The following is a 17,268-nucleotide window of genomic DNA, read 5'->3' on the forward strand; positions in this document are numbered from 1 at the left end:
TTGTCAGAGACAGATTAGGGATAAGCACAGTATACCAAAGCCTTCAAAGCCAGCACCTACAGTAACGTGATTACATCAGAATCTCAGATTTGCTAATAGGAAAACAAGGCAGTATTTCCAGCCCTCAATTATGAAAAAAGCCAGAAAGCCTGAAGGCATCTCTGTCAGGGTGCTGAAATACGCTAAAAACTCCAGGCTGCCTTAATTCAGACCTGGGAGTCATGCCCATCTTTACTACCTAATTAATTGTAAAGATGAGCTTGCAGGAAGTGCAATTATGTGTCCTTTCTGCTGGGTTTCAAGGTATTTGGCAAAGAGATAGGCAAAATTTTTATTTGCTGAGCAGGAAATTCATAACTCATAATTTCAGGAAGCTAAAAGTATTTTCAAAATTGGCAGATAATTTCAGACAAAGAAAGCAGAGAATTTTACAAGAATGTTTCAAATTTGAATGTAGCTTTCTTCAAAATAATATTATGCATTTGAAAGTAGACTAAAAAGAAGAAAACAGATTTAGGAAAAAAAATATTTTCAAATGTAATACTTCATTTGTTCCACAAACATCTTTGAGTTTTGGGAATATCTACACAGAATTTTGCATTTTTTCATTTCCAACATGTCTGTACTTCCCCTCTTTTAGAAATATTTGCAAGTACTTCACAATTTTAGGAAAAGAAATAAAATTGAAAACATGTTTTCTTAATTCTGGTATCTGAAAGCAGCATTGATTTCATAATGCTTTCCTCTAACCTCCCTGCAAAGTACCTTCCTGAACTGGTCATGTCTTCTGGTCTTTGGCTGAATACATAAGGAGATCACTACTACAGGGACAAGGATGGAAATGATTGTCAATGAGTGTGTTGTGATGTATATTCATTCACATGGTTTCAAGAAATGCCTAAAAATGTTGAGGGAAACACAACACTGATGAAGTGTTTTGATGAAGTACAACACTGATGAAGTACTTTGAACGTGATTTTTCTTGGTACAGCATAAGCATAGAAAAGTTTGGGGTTGTTGAAAGCAAATTAAGACTGGTTCTTCAATTCTTGAATGCAGGAATGTATTCAAATGTCTGTTCTTTCAACGTTCTATTTGTCAGTCACCCATATGGTCTTTTTATGACAAAATGCAAAGGACACCTTCATTCAATGTCATGGTAAATAAAAGAAGTATAAGGGGTAAAATAACTTGCTTGGTATATCTGAAAAGTGGTAAAAAGTGCTGAAATAAAATTCGGTGATTTCCGTCTACTCATGCTTGTTCTCCCATGAATATATGAATTGGTTATTTCTAAAATTTTCATGTTAGTGTCACTTTAAATAATATAATCTGCAGAATCTGCAGTTTTCCTCCAAGAAATCTGAGTAGAAGTGGCCCAAACACAGACACATCACTGGTTTTCAGGCCTTGAATGCCTTAAGAATCTCAGAAGCAAGACAAAACACCCAACAACCACTCATAAAAGTAGGAATACTGTGTTGATTAGTAGTACTAGTATGGTGAAATAGAAATCCTAGAAAAAAAATGGCTTTGATTCTCCTGTTTTCTTATATAAAGCAATTTAATACCAGTAAAAAAAGGAGTTAACATTTTTAGTTTTCAACCGTTCATTAACGATTCTTTTTCTCTCTCCCCCTTGTGAGTAGGGTACTGCTATAATGTTAACATGCACAGCATGATGATTTCATTAAATGATTTGCCAAGACCTCATGCATAATCACCTCATTGAAAAATAATGAATAGTCATTTATGTCCTGTCAATTAGTAATGTACAATAACAAGGGCTGATACTGGTTTAACCCTTATACTGTCCTTGAGATGGTGAATGCAACGTGGTGGAAGGATGCTTTGGAAAAAGTAGACAGACTACCCAGTACATACTTAGAGAAGGCATTTTGGCCATTACGCATTAACTATGTATGAACACCTAATTAAAAATGCAGTCTTTTGTCATATATCACTTGTAAATCATTAACAGATAGAAATTTGGGTTTTATTTTATTTACTGAAGACATGTAATTGCCACCAGGCTTTTATCTGCTCACCTGCTTTTAGATTCTTTATGACATTTGAGATTTGTAAGATCTTACTTATCCTGGGAGAGAGATGATAATACTGCATTTGTACAAAAGGATAGATTGCTTTTTTCTTTGTATTGCATAATTTTCTGTTAAGATGCTGGTAATGAGCCTTTAATTGATACAGTCTACAAAAATCTTTGAAAATCTCAAGAAATGGTTTAATACTATGAGAAAGAAGAAAAAAGACAAATGAGTGCTTCCTGTGGTTGAGGTTTAGCATGTCTGATAATGCTTGCCCTTAGAAAGAATATGTAAGTACAGTAAATATGACTGTCTTCAATAAGCAAAAGGATATTTTCTTGACAAGGAAACAGGATAACTATCTTGAAAAAATCTGAAAACAACAAATAGAAACTTAGCTTGATCCAGCTGACTAACCCAAACACCAGCTCATAACTTGTAGCTGCTGCGTGAGTGAGCACTTGGTACTGCTACTCAGGGTTTAAGGGCAACTTTTCGGCAGCAGTGTAAGACCATATCCAAGGATGTACTCAGTCTCAAGGGATGCCAGTCAATATTAAATAGCTCTCAGCCATTTATTTTTTTTCCTGTGGGTTGAGGAGAGATTCAAAATGCTTTTGATGGATTCAGAGACTGTTTCGTATGATATTTTATTAACTTCTGCAAACTGTATGAAAACAATTCAAAATATCTCTTAGATAAAACAGCCTCAGCAAGATCTAAAGCGATTCAGCAATATCCCATATGGTACCTCATATGTCACAAAACCTGCCTGGATCTTGAAAGTTAAGGTAATTTTTTTTCTCTCTAGGACTTAAATCTGCATTACAACAAATCAAACAACACAAGTATGCTCTCCATCCTGATTTTCCATCTTGGAAAATGCTGTTTTTATGTTGCTTTATGCTTACAACACTGTGAAAGAAATTTAATACTTATCTTCCAATGACAACTGCCTGGGGTCTTGAAACTCTCTTGATATTTGCAGGCATGAACCACTACGGAACTTGGCTTATGAATAATTAAGTACATAAAAATCTAGTTTCTATTGCAAATGGAGATAAACAACATCATATCAAAACACCTCAAAATACACTCTCCCTTGCTGGCCTGAAGTCTGAGATACAGATTCCAAGCAGAAGATTTAGGACAACCCTAATTTGCCACTGATTGCCAACATATATTTTTTCTTGCATTTACAGTTTATTCTTTGTGCTATCTCTAATGGCCTTTTGGAGAGAAAGATGGTAACATAGCTCTCAACTTGCTAAAGCATGAATGAGGAATAGCAAAATGATTTTTAATGTGGGAAATGTGAAGCCATATGGAATTCTTTTTATAGCATAAACAGCTCTTTTTACAGCCTTTCTTGTGAGATCTCTTATTAAATAACTTTCAATATTCAAAATGAGAGGACAACAAAACTCTATAGCAATCAGGCAACTCTGGCACAAAAACAACTGCTATTTCTGTAAATGGTGGGCACTGAGAGGCATGGCTAGAAATGACTGTGTATTTGACATTACTGGCACTTGATGCTTTAAACAGTCACATTTTCTTGGCAAACAGGTGCCCCAAAATATCAGACTACACTACAGTATATTATACAAAGTCACAACTGAAGAAACAATTTTATGCATTGGTATATTGCAGGTGGGAGGTAGCTGACATGGCAACCAACGCCTTATGTCCAGAATTTTTACTTTTCATCTACAAGTTTGAAGTGCACGGAAACTGATGAACAAAATTAGTACTGGTTATGACTGAAAACAAAAGATCGTGAAAGTGACTATTTCCAACAAACTTTCTTCTGTGCCTTATAAAAATCGGACCAATACCATGCAAAGGTATTGCTGAGCCATTAAATGGATAAACGGGGAAATGGAATACCTGAAGAAGAGGTTGCCAAAGCAACTCCAGGTAATAGGCATGCAAGGAACATTAATGAAGAGCTTCATGTTTCGATATAAACCTCATAACTGGACTGAGAACATACTGATATTATTACCTGGGAAACTGACGAACTTAACTATTAGCAGCTTCTTATTGGCAAGAAACATATCCAAATATAACAGCAACACCTAAACACAGTATTTACTGAAACTCAAAAAACCTTGCATGTTAAAATGTTAAAGTTATCTACACCATCAGCTGAAGCCTTTCATAAAATGGTATAATCCCCTTATGATCATCCCGCTCTTGCTTCTCCACACAACATGGCATGATCCCCTGCAGCTTTTTCTCAGTCCATCCTGACACATCAGCTGCTATGCAGTATAAGCTGAATTAGTTGAATTCTCACAACTCTACTGGCATCAAACTGTATTTTGCTTTACTAGTTTGTTATGCTTGCAAGGGAGCTGATAATTACTGAGATCACAAGGGCACCATCTAAAAACACTGTCACCTTCCAACTCAGTGGCACAAATACATTTTTCCTACACAAAGAGCAGAAAGCTTACTAACTATGCCAAAACTCACTTAGGGAAAGAATTTCATGTCTGCATGTGGAATAGTTACTATTTCTTAGGAGATACTAGTTACTTAAACATGGTATTTTTAGAAAGCATAGCAGATTGACTTATGTAATTATTCCACTATTCACACATCTTTGATGGATCTGCCTTTAGCATCATTTTTAATGCAAACAATTACACAACTACTATTTTCCCTGTGGGTAGCAGGACTGGCCATTAACTCAGAAACTTTCCAATGACTCCTGTTCAAAGTAACATTCATTCTGTAATCTCCACAGTTAGTCTCTCCAGTCCCCAGTTTCTTAGGCTCATCCTTTAGGTAGGCATATGCATTCTCTGTCTGTCATTTATCTGGGTGTTCTTTAATGGTGTTTCCCTCACCTTGTTTTTGATCACAAAAATGAGAGTACTGGACTTCTATAGATGATATGTTTTGGCTAGGCTAATCAGGATAGCTGGTAAGAACGTCCACTTCTACTTAGTCAACCTGCCTGCCACAGAAAGCTACACATCAGACTGATAGATCTTCTTGAGTTGAAAGAAAAATGACCAGCTAATTTAAGAGAGTGTTAATAAGGCTACCAAGAATCACTGACCGATTGGTAAAGCAAGGGACAACTCTCAACAGAACTGTTACCTTGCCTGTTATATGAATGAAGCCATCCTATATAGAGTTTTGTGGCAGCAGGCTCTAATTCAACATTTCTATCAGTTTTGGTTTTCTCAGCTGGTCTCTAAGTGGGCTACTTCACACCTGTCCTGAACAAGAGCCCTGGTGAAGAAGAAAACAGGGAAACAGCTTGTCATCTGAAAAGATGTGTACGAATAACACGTCTTCATTATTCCAGCATGACTAGATTCTCTCTGCCCTGAAAATTCCCCACCTAAGAGATCACCTTGCTGCTGATTGTTTTTCTAACTGTTCTACAGTCAGAGGATTTCAGTGCAGTAGCTGCTTTCCTGTTTTCATATCTTTCTCAAAACATACCTGGTTAAAACCCAGCAACTGCCTCACTCTGGAGAATAAAAATTTTACACAGATAGCACTATAGGGACAGGAAGAATCAGAGCATCAGTCTTTTCATCATTAGAAGATGATGTTTGCTTACACAACAAGTGAGAGCTTGTGTGTGCAATCCGTAAAGGGAAATATATGCAGTGGCATAATCAAGGCTGTTCAAAACAACAAAAACAACGAAAAACAACAAGAGAGATGTTTCAAAATTTAAGATGAAACAGAAAAAATATTTTGAAAAGTATCACAGAGGAATAAATTGTTTAACCACTTGGTGTCGCTCTTAACTAGCGCTTGGGGCAGCTCAGTGCTTTCTGTGACAGCAGGAAACCTATCCGTGATAAGGAAACCTGACAGACCGGGGAGGATTTCACTGGCTGTATTTTGGAAACAAAATTCAGACGTTCAGAGATTTAAATAAACTGACCTAACAATTCTCTAGAGGTTGCATGGTGGAGACATGTTTTGTAAGGACGTGCTGTTGCTGAGATAGATAACAATCATTTATATTGCCTGGGGTTTGCAAAACTTGATCTATTAAACCCGATTGTTTGTTTTGTTACCATCTCCTCTCTAGTTCTTTCCATGCATCATAGATATTGTAGGGTTTTTCCATTTATATTTGTGCATTATTTCCAATAGAAATTAACATGTTTGAGAAAAAAAATCACACACAAAAAAACACAACTCACTTAAGTCACTCTGGTTAGAGCATAACTGTGCTTTAGTTACAGGACTGGACTTCTTTGTGAACAACCTGTGCTAAATCCCTGGTTTAAAACTTTTTAGGATAACAGCCTTGAAAATTAAACTGGTAGCTGACTTCCACAGTCTTGCAGGTCACATTGCTGAAATAATCTGAACAGATCAAACAAATGCTGACATGTACAAACAGCTACCTCTACTGCAGCCAACAAGCATCAGGCAGAACAACCGCAGGTATCCCAGCCATCTCAAACCGCCTTCGCAGAGCACAGGTGCTGCCTTACAGTGCAGCAGTGAGCTCTCCGAGCCCTGCCACGAACACATTTTTCCCACCTTTAAGTTACCAACAACATTTGGCTTCCATTAGCATCACTGGGATTGTTACTGCGAGTGAGATAACTATTTCTCAGCAGACACACTCCTATGGCTTTGCTATGCAGGCTTTGCCAGTGGGATGAAGTAAGGGCTGGAAGGGAAGGAGCAACACTGACCTAATCATGAACTGCTTGAAAAATGGGAGTTAAGGAGACAGGCTCACTGCTGCATTACAGCTTCGTAATTCTGCTGTTTTCCAGGGAATTGACTTTCATATTTATTTCCCACAGAGAGAGGATCTAGAAATGTGGTATTTATAAAATGGCACAGTCGTATTTATAGTGTGGCTTATTAATGAGAATTTCATTATGGGATTTCTAATACTTGAATGCTGACAAGAAAAAAAAAGGTAGCAAAAACTTATGGGTGTCCTCTGCTGGTTCTGTTGGCAAGGCTCCTGGTGTTGGGTATTTGGAAAGCGTAACAGGCTATCCTGAGGTGAATGGAGAAAAAAACAAAACACAAAACAGACCTGCAGTGACTGCACAGCACTTCTCTCTGTTTTTCATCAGAATCCTACTAATATAGAGGAGGTATTTTTGGAATTTCTTGGCACAGGAAACTTCCATTGACCACTAGAGAAGTTTCACTGTCTGAAAGGCAGTAGGGTTGGGTCTGGAACCAGCTTTACTTTGTTTCCAGCTCATCTTCTCTCTCAGCACAATCCATTTTATTTATTTATTAAAGTTCTTTCTACTCATTCTGCATCTTTCGCACTGCAAAGAGTATTAGGAGAAAAGCAGCTTACCTTCCCTATTCCATTATCTCTTTTAATGCTTAATTCCATCTTTCTTCCACAGATTCTGGGCACCACGTGTAGTCATTTTTCCTGGCAAACAGCAGAAAGGCAAACACTATGTCTCTGAATCAGAATAGCATTGCTGGTAACCCACTGAATGAGATGCAGAGCAGAAAAGAACTTGCCACACGGGACACCCCTCGCAATAGTACCTCTACTCTCAATTCTCTGCAATTGTTTGTAAGCTCTCCTCTTTTCTCAGTAAAATCTAATTTAACTTACTTTTTATCTTCAGATTTTCTCCTCTGAGTGTAAAACTTCATTCTATTTTAAGAAAGGGGGTAGCAGGTAAAATAGACTGATCTGTTCAATGTTACAGAAGATTCTATGGGTCAGCAAAGAAACAAGGTTTACTGAATAACAGGCTCCTACGCATCTTGGCTACCTTAGATTTCTGTACTGATTTTCACACTTCAGGTTCAGTGGACCTGAAATAAATCCAGCTGAAAGCTGCAGTGACCATGGTCTACCCTTTGTTTTCGTTTCCTTATTCTGTTTTTTGAAGTTTACTTCTATACAGAACCTGCCTTCTGAAGTTCTGCAGTAATTCAGTCAGATGTATGCCTGTATCAAGTCACCTCTGTAGTTCCTCCAACAAAGCTCTACAGTTCGACAGCTCCCCAGCATGCCCAGCACCCAGCTGCTAGACTGCACTAACCTTATGGCGGTAACAATACCTAGCTTCATGTCCAAACCTTAGATCTGCCTGTACTGCAACATCATGCTACCTGCAAGCTGGTGTGCTGTTGTGTAGCTTCCAGGCTGTAGGGCACCCTTGGACGCGAGGGGCAGGCCTTGGCACTGCACTGTTAGCTGTGCTAAGGAATTGTGGCTCAGGGCTCCACCAGAAGCTGTGTATGGTCAGAAACGGTGTTTCACAGCAAGGGCCTCACCAAACTTGCAAATGCAAAGCAATAGCTTTCTCAGCTCCTTGACAAGACAATCATCACACAGGTGCATCAAACCAACTCTTCATTCACTCAGAATATGTAAAAAAGTAAAACTTATGTCTCAGAAGTAAAAGAACAGTAGTAAATATACATGAGTTGATTAAATCAGGTACAAACAGAGGAGATCTTCAAGAAGGCTGCTAATAGTCCTTTCAGAGTGTTACTGCTCAACTGTTCATTCCTGACTGCTCTGTAACAAACACTTTTTCCCTTTTATTTCTAAAACTTGTGACACAGTACATAAACCATCAAATGAGACTGACAAAATACTACCACCTTCCAGAGCTCAGTCTTCCCATCACAAACAGGCTTTCAGCACATCATTGGTTCTGTGCAAACCACAAGTCTTCCAGTTTAGGAATCTAATGAGCGAGGCTGCCTTCCCCTAGAAAACCCTGCTATGATTTCCATTACCTTGCTCTCACTGCAAGGACAGCACAGCTAATGATGTGGTACTGGAAAGCTGGTGCCTCATCCTAACATGTCAAGCCATAGCTCAGATGGATAGTCAGGGACTGCCTTTCATCCAAAACATTGTCTCTGATGAAGATTGTAGCCATTACCTGTCGATCCCTACAAAGATCCATTTAGTTCAGGGAGAATATATTTTTGTTCCTATCTGGTCCCAGCCAAACCTTAGCTATTAACTTGATTGTTAAGCGTGACTGCAATTATGATACTTTTAGGTGTCCAAGCAACATCCCATTATTACTTTTCAATATTATTTTGTGATAGGATAATTTAAATCACTGACGGCTTTCTTCTATTCGTGTAATTTCTTTTATTAAATTGTTTTCCTATCTAATATAGAAAGTTCATTAAGAAAGCAGTAAGCTGAGGAATATTACTGTAAGCATGTACTTAAAGGAAAAGTACATAGTCAGTAGAAACATATTAATTGGATGTACATGACCCAACAATGACTCTTTTGCCAATATGTTAAAGTTTTATGAACCATTTTCTTTCCGCTTATGTGGAAAGGTGTTGATAGTCAATCAGCTGAACTAATACACACCTGTACTATATACCTTGTGTCCAATTGCCTGGTCCTGAATATATCGGCAGGGCAGGAGCTGTTTATTGCTTTGCATGGTCCTGACAAACAAGCATTGCTTAAGTAACTTTAAGACAAGGTAAGATAGTAAGATCTATCATGGGGTCGAAAGCATAAAGTTAGAGAGACCATACATATTAGATATTGTCTACTTTACAAAAGAAAGATGGATTGATAAAAGCTATTAAAAATTTGAATTAATGCATATTTTATAGACTCTACAACATTAAGGGGAAGATTAAACTTAAAGGTGGCCATTTCAGGCTTTATGCAGCACTATAATTTTATTTTCATCCCTTGAAGTAATGTGGGTGTAATGCCAGCAGACCAATTATGTTACCGAAATGAAGTAACCATATAAAGCAGCTTTGCTTAAGATGCAAAACTGCAGAGACACTGCCTCATAATAATTCATTGTTTTGACACCATACACAGAAAATATAATCTTTTTATAGTAGATATATAGTCTTTTTTCCTTAAAAGTTTACTTTTTTTTTTTGTAATTTTCAAGAAGCATTAAAAATTCTGTAACAAAGCATCAAGAATAATGAGGGAATAGCAGAATTACTTATTTAATTGAATTGAGTAAATATTAAAGACTCAGAATATGATGCAAAACTTACTGGAGCTTAAGAACAGAGACTCACTGACTGAATAACTTTTTTTTTTCTTCTTTTTAATGTAAAGTACTCAGATTCACAGAATTAACTGCCTGTTCCCGTATTTCTGAGTTTTTGGGGCCCATGAGTTTTGTGTTTGAAAGTAGAATTGGTATTAGCAAGTCATTCAGAAACTAGAAACAAGCAGGGCAGGGAAGCCAAGAGGTATGAAACGGCAGAAAGCCCAAGCCAGATCCAGATGTCTCTTATAACTGCAAAACCAAGGGCACAGTGAAGGGGACAAAGCTGAAGACAAAAGTGGAGGATTTATGTTGTAAATAAAATCCCATTTAAGCAGTGCACAAAACAATAGAGCCACTCTCACAAAAACTATAATGTATTTGTATAAAACATCCTTGTAGGATCACACCAGAAAAGACAAGAGATCTCTTATGTCAGTTTTCAGTTTTCAAAGTGGAACTTAAATATGAATGGGAAAGCTTATTAAAGAAGGAACACTTCTATTATAGAAACTTAAAGTAAACTTAACTTGTTTAGAAATCTTTACAAAAGTAGGCAAGATAGATGTAAAAAAAAAAAAACAAAAACAAAAAACCTACCAACCAACAAAAAACCCACCAAACAACAAGACTAAAAACATTAAGAATTTGCTAACAGCATGAAAAATAAAACTAGCTTCTTCCAAACACTACAAGTATGGATACTGTCTGAGATTTTGTAGGGCCAACAGGCCAACACACATTTATGGCAAAAAAGAAGAGCTTAAAGAAAGCAAGAGAATTAATTATTCTCTCCTCTTCTCCCTTGAAAATGAATTTATTAAGTTATACTACAAACTTTCTTTATGGTGGACATATCGGATAGACCATCTCAACTTTAAGTGTCAGTAGAATAGAATTAAGAACAAACTGGTAAAATGTATAAGCAACAAATCCCCAAGACCAAGTGATATTCACTAAGATGTTTTAAAAGCAGTCAGGTATGAAATTACTCTAACGCTGTAATGCGTAACCTTTTGCTTAAAATTACCTTAGTGCCAGAAAAATAGAGGTGGTTAATGCGATACCAAGATTTCAAGAAAATTCTTAGGCTATTTGGAGAACTACAGACTGCTAAGACATCTGCAAGGAGTTTTTAGAAGGACCTCATGACACTGAAGGATAAAACTATCAGGGTAGACAAAATTTAATGTTCAAAATTGTAGTGACATGCATGGGAAAACTATGCCAGCCCTTTCAGTCAGCAACTGCACTCAAACTTTCCTGATATGCTGTAAGTTCTATGATGGTTGGAATCATTGGAAAAAACACTAAGAAAAATACCTTACTCTAAGCACTACAGAGATAAGTAATGAATATTTTCTCTGAGCAAGGGAGGGAAAGATTTAATTGCCTAAAGCAGAGACATTCAGGTATTTCAAAGATGTTTTGTTAAAAAATATTTGTAAAAACCACATACCATCGAGAAATAACTAGCTGTAGACTTTTATGAAGACAAGCTTGCACACTGCCTCCTGCATGACTTTTTCATATTTATAGGGGAATTATACCATGGTGAGCTGGCTGCTGCAATTCTCCATGCCTTTGCCACACGTATCTGACTGCAGCTCAGTGCAGTTTGCACTGCAGCTGAGTCCAACGGGAAACCTAACCCCAATGGGTACACCTGTATACCTATAAAATCTCTCTTGGCACTGCTGGAGAAAAAAGAAAAAAAAAGGCATTGCCACAGTAATGGCCAGAATAATAACACTTGCATAACCATAATGAACAGAAGAAAGCAAACATAGCAAGAGGAACTAAAAGGCTCACAGAGGTAGTGGGAAAACATGGTTTCATGTGTACCTTTCACCTTTTTAAACATATCTTCCCCAGTGTGAAATGGATGGAGTGTTTTTCTAGGAAGTATTTGAAGAGACAAGGATCTCTTTATCTACAACCAAAATGTCTTCCTCTCTGAAGTAGAGTGTAGTAGGTGATTAACCAGCACTAGCACACAACACAGCTCTGTAGGGCGGGAATTGAAGAACATAATCAGAAAATAATGCAAATTACTGCTAATCAAATAAATTAATTCATCGCCCATGATTAGTAAAGAATTCAGTTCCATCTGCAAAGTGCTGTCTGCAGCAAATTCAACCCAAGAATATGCAGCTTGATCAGTAAAGTTTGTAAATAACTTTGCAGCTGAAGTACGTTGTTCAACTAGTGAAGATGTAGCTCAGTTGCCAAAGTACTTCAGAAAACCCACAGCTGAGATATGCAGCAGCTCAGCTAGAGAAACAGGTGCCCAGATCTGTGACAAATTAAATCAGGAGTGTATTCATCTTCACTAACAGTACATACAAAGAAGAATCAGAAATAATATCTCAATTATTAAACTATGCATCTCAGCCAAGTATACAACTATACTTCTGGAAAAGAGTATTGTTAAATTAATGAACGCACCTCAGTCAAGGTACAGAGGGAGTCTGCTCATTACATTATCACCCTAATGGCCATGGTATTTGGGAAGTTACTGGAGAGGGCTTCAGTCGGAGGACAGATGTGCCAGAGAACAGCACTGACTGGGGAAAATAGGCAGCTGCAATGCTTTTTCCTTTGCATGGCACCCTGCATCACTAAGGGCAAGCAGGGTCCTCTGCAGCATTGAGGTGCGATCTGCAGGGATGCATCACAAGACTGGGGCTGGTGATCTTTTAGGGTAGCTCTTTTACCTTAGGAGAAAAGGGCTGGGATTGAAGCATCCTTTGTTGAGGTATCTACTCTAACTGCGATGATGGCAGGGATCGTTTCAGCTTTTTTCCTGTCCCGAGTTAGGCGTTCTTCAGTGGCAGGCTGTGCTTTCATGTTTACTGGTAGCACTGCTCAAACTAAGCTAAGTAGCTCCAAGTCTGACTGACCAGTATTAATGAGCCCACCACGGGCTGCTGCATCTTTCTTTCAAGCTCTGCTTTGAGTCAGCGAAGGAATGAATCAAACTGGAAACTAATGTGGCTGAAGAATAAGGCCCTTCCTTCCAACCTTCTTTCACCCAAAGAAACCAACCTAGAGCAGAAACCCTGCTCTAGTTCACTGCTCAGCTACACGAGCATTGCAAGATTTTCAACAATAACATTTACTTGACTTTTTGCAAAGCTTTTGTAAGGACAAAGCCTCTGTTGCTGTTCTATTAAGACTGGAAGAACCAAGATAATACACAATCTTAGAATAGATTCTATGCAATTTTCAAATGAATTTCCCACATTTTAAGATTTGAATTCTACCAAAAATTAAAAAGCAACAATATTGTAGAAAACCTTGTCTATGCTGCAAGTTTGTTCATTGTGTTCCTATTTGAACTTGCTCTGATGTGAGTAACATACAACTTTCTACAAGCTGGACAAACAATGACACTAGAATTAAGTAAAAACTATTTTTTAATGGATCCTTTACAAAATCCCTTCAGCATCTGGAATTGAAATTTTGCTCTCTAAGGTGATCTTATTAAAAAGATTTCAATTCATAGTTTGCTTATTAATTTTCATACCAAATATACTTTTTACAAGTAAAAAATAGCAAGGCAAACATATCCTGAAGTATAGAAAGAAGTGCTTCTTGCATAAACTCTAGTAATGCAGATTGTTAATAGGTCAGTTTATGATTCAAAACTCTTCCTTTGTTGGCTCCTATTTGCTAAAAATACAAAGAACAATATCTGGAAAACCTTCCTCTATCACAGAGGACACTTAGGAGGCAAATCCCTTAACAGATGATCCTGTTGGTTGGCCCTCTACATCACCACCTCAATGAGACAAGGCACTGTTGGTAAGAAAGATGGTACAGAATTCACAAGTTTACAGAAGGAGTGGCTTTCTAAGAAAAAGGAAAGATCTTTTTAATCATAAAAGGAAACACCGTAGTACACATCAGATTTTTTTTTTCCCCGCTAAATTTTCTTCCCATGGGCCTAGTAATTATTAGGGACTAGCAGGCTGTATCTTAAGCACAGACTAAAAATACATATTTAGTAAGTTCTAACTCAAAACCAGTGGCATTTACTCATCCTGTAACTTTGAAGGAAAGCCTTTTCCCTGCTTGAAAAAATACATGCATTTCATTACCCAATGGAGGTGACAATCATAAGCGATTTAGTATTTCAGTATCCCCCTTAATCCTGCTCTGAATGGCCGAACAGCCACTGCCTTTGCAGGGGCACAGAACAAAGCAGGAGAGAAGGATGCACACAGCTGTTTTTATAGAGTTTGGGTAAGATGACCACAGACTGATCGTGTAGTATTCCTTGAAAAAGGAGAGGCCCTAAAGTTTCCTGGCTGCCGCCCTGATAACCAGGCACAGAACTGCAGGAAAGGCTTTATTGTGAATAATTTATCTGTGACTTCAGGTCAATAATGCATTCTTGGGGTCTGCTTGTGAGGGAGCACTGCTATGCCATAACCCAAATTCAAGGTATGTTGCAAAGTTACGCCATGTGCATTTTCATATTACACCTCCTAGCTGAGCACGCATTTGTCTCTGTTCTAAACACAAAGAACACTGAACCTAACTGATCTTCCCCATCTGCACTCACTCCCAATCTCCATGAAATTTCTAAGAGCATAACTTTATTTTCTATTCAATTTCTTTGCTCTTAATAAAGTACAAAAGCCATAGCATGTTCTTCCTTTTGAAATCTTAGGTTCCAAGTTATTTCTCTGTTAAAGCGAGCATGCCTTAAAACTTTTCTAAAAAGGGGTGTGATGAATATATTTTACTTTTATAAACCTTTGCCTAAGTCTAAAATGGCTCCCCTCCATTTCAAAATAGCTGAGACCAACTTCACCAAATGAAATAAGCCTGAAACAATCCTTCACTCACCAAAAAAACCCAACCAAACAAAAAACCCAAATTTATCCCAATTTTCTTTAAGAAAGCAGATCAAATCAATTCTAACGATTGTGAAAAATGTGACGTTACCATTAATCATGCTTATTTTGAGAATGTGATGGAACGAGACCCCTGGTACTCAAAGAGTAAAGCTACAACCAAAACCAGTACACAAAGAGGCTACAATTTACCCAGGAAAGATTAAAAGAGCAAGCTACAGGTAGACCAAAAGCATGCTTTGTAACCGGGATTCTGCAGTAAGCTACAGATTCAATAATCAAAACTCCTCTGTTGGTATTTTCTGCTGCTAGAGGTATAATCGAAAGTTCAGTTTAATGAGCTATTTTAACAAGCTTTGTCAGAGGATGTTATGCTGCAAGCGTTTTATATATCAGGATATATATTACATAGAACAGATGTGCTTTTACTAAATAACCATATCAAACTTTGTATAATTTTCACTACACTATGCAGATCCTGCAAAAATAAAATGCAAGAGATCTAGGCACTGAGAGGAACCTATGTTGTTTCTATTTATAACTTTGCAGAATGGTTTGAGTTGAAACAGCTGGGATTGTCTATCTAATTGATTCAAATGTGCATTCAATTTGCTGTTTAGATTATGCAAATGTTTAGATTAGTTGATTAGGCAAATGAATGTTCTATGGAAGATGATGAGTATATGTTGCCCCCTGCCCTCTTTGGGTTCCAGCACAGTGTAACGATGATTAAAAATAATAAGTTACCAGAAATGCAGTAGCAGTGGTCAAGACAAGTGGCCTCTGATGGTGAAATGGCAGCTATGTGAAAGCCTATGTTGCCCACTTCCCAAATGAGCTATTAAATTAATTTACACGGAATAAAAGGAATTTTAAAGTTTTATAGTCCTATCCAGTATGGCCATTACAAAAAAAAGGTTTTGATACAGATAAATTTCTGTAGATCCTCAACGAAAAAGTAATTATCATCACGTGGAATTTCTATACTACACTGAAAGGTATAGAAATCTGCCACAGTTTTGGGTAAGGGTGCACCATGGGATCCTGATGGCATAACAGTTGGTTTGCACCTTCACCGATTGCAAGAGCAATTGATGGCCTCAGATTGTGTTGAGAAATTGGAGCTCAGAAATCTTGTGCTACAATGAAGCTTTACAAACACGTCAGGTATCACTCAGAGATGCCAGCATTCCTCCAAAATAATTTCACCATTAATTTACTAGTCTTCTAGAATTGAATCTCCTTAATTAGATATCGCCAAGGGAATCACTTTTGGGTTTATAATTGTGTTATACTAATAACAAACAGATTCTAAACAGATGAACACAAAATCTAAAGAACATTCATTTAAAGATTAAAAGCAAGAAGGAAAATTAACACTGAAATAGGATTATTTTGATAGTCTCCATCATTTTGATTTACAATAATTATAAAATAAAAGAACACCTGGTCCATAATTACATACTTGATATTTTTATTAATCTTTACACTTGAGTAACTGAAAGCCAAATTTTTTGCTGGAAGCCCCTGAGTAGTTCTGGATTTCTTGATTTACAATTGTTTCAAGCTGCTGGTTTCCAATTTTAATTTCCCAACTTTTTTTTTTTTTTACTCATTACTTCACTGCTCAGTTAAGAAGCTTAAAACAATTGCATATCGTTTATGGGCTAGACATTGGTAACTAACTTAATTACATTTTTCAAAACTGGCATAGCAACTGGCACGATGTCAATTATGTATTTTTGCATCTGTTTTATAAATCAGAAATTAGACTTATTTAAATACTGTGTTTTTGATATTCCTAACAGACTGTACTTCCAGAAATGTACACTGCAATTAGCATTGCAAGCTGTAACACAGCAGTGACAATGGAATTAAAGAAGGAACACAAAGGTCTGGAGTTGTCTGGCTGAGTCAGTCTATCGCCATTGATGTCTGTTGCTTTTTTTGCATCTAGACGAAAAAAGAATTTAACACGTTGCTTTCAAAAGATGATTCAGCATTTTTGTAACATTACTGTCCAAGTCTCTTGATTTTTTCTAGCCATAATATCAATGGGTAAACAGTATAAAACACTGTGGATCAAGAATCAGACGTATGGTTTCTTTTAAGACAAAAATCAGTTTTGCTAAACAAAACACTTCAGCAGCAGTTTCTAGGAAAGACAGCTTATTAACCAAAATTGCTTTCCTATTAAATCACAAGAGCTTTCGTCCTCCTTCAGCTTGTTTCTCCTTCCTTTGGAGTGTTAAATAGTTCATTCTCCAAGCTGTCCTTGAAAAATCTCTGGTTTCAGAACACTTATGCAATGTTTCAATCATTTACAGTACAATAAGAAGTTATCATTGGACACTAAAGAGCTAA

Source organism: Anser brachyrhynchus (genome assembly GCF_964034855.1).
Source record: "Anser brachyrhynchus genome assembly, chromosome: 7".
Classification (NCBI taxonomy): Eukaryota; Metazoa; Chordata; class Aves; order Anseriformes; family Anatidae; genus Anser; species Anser brachyrhynchus.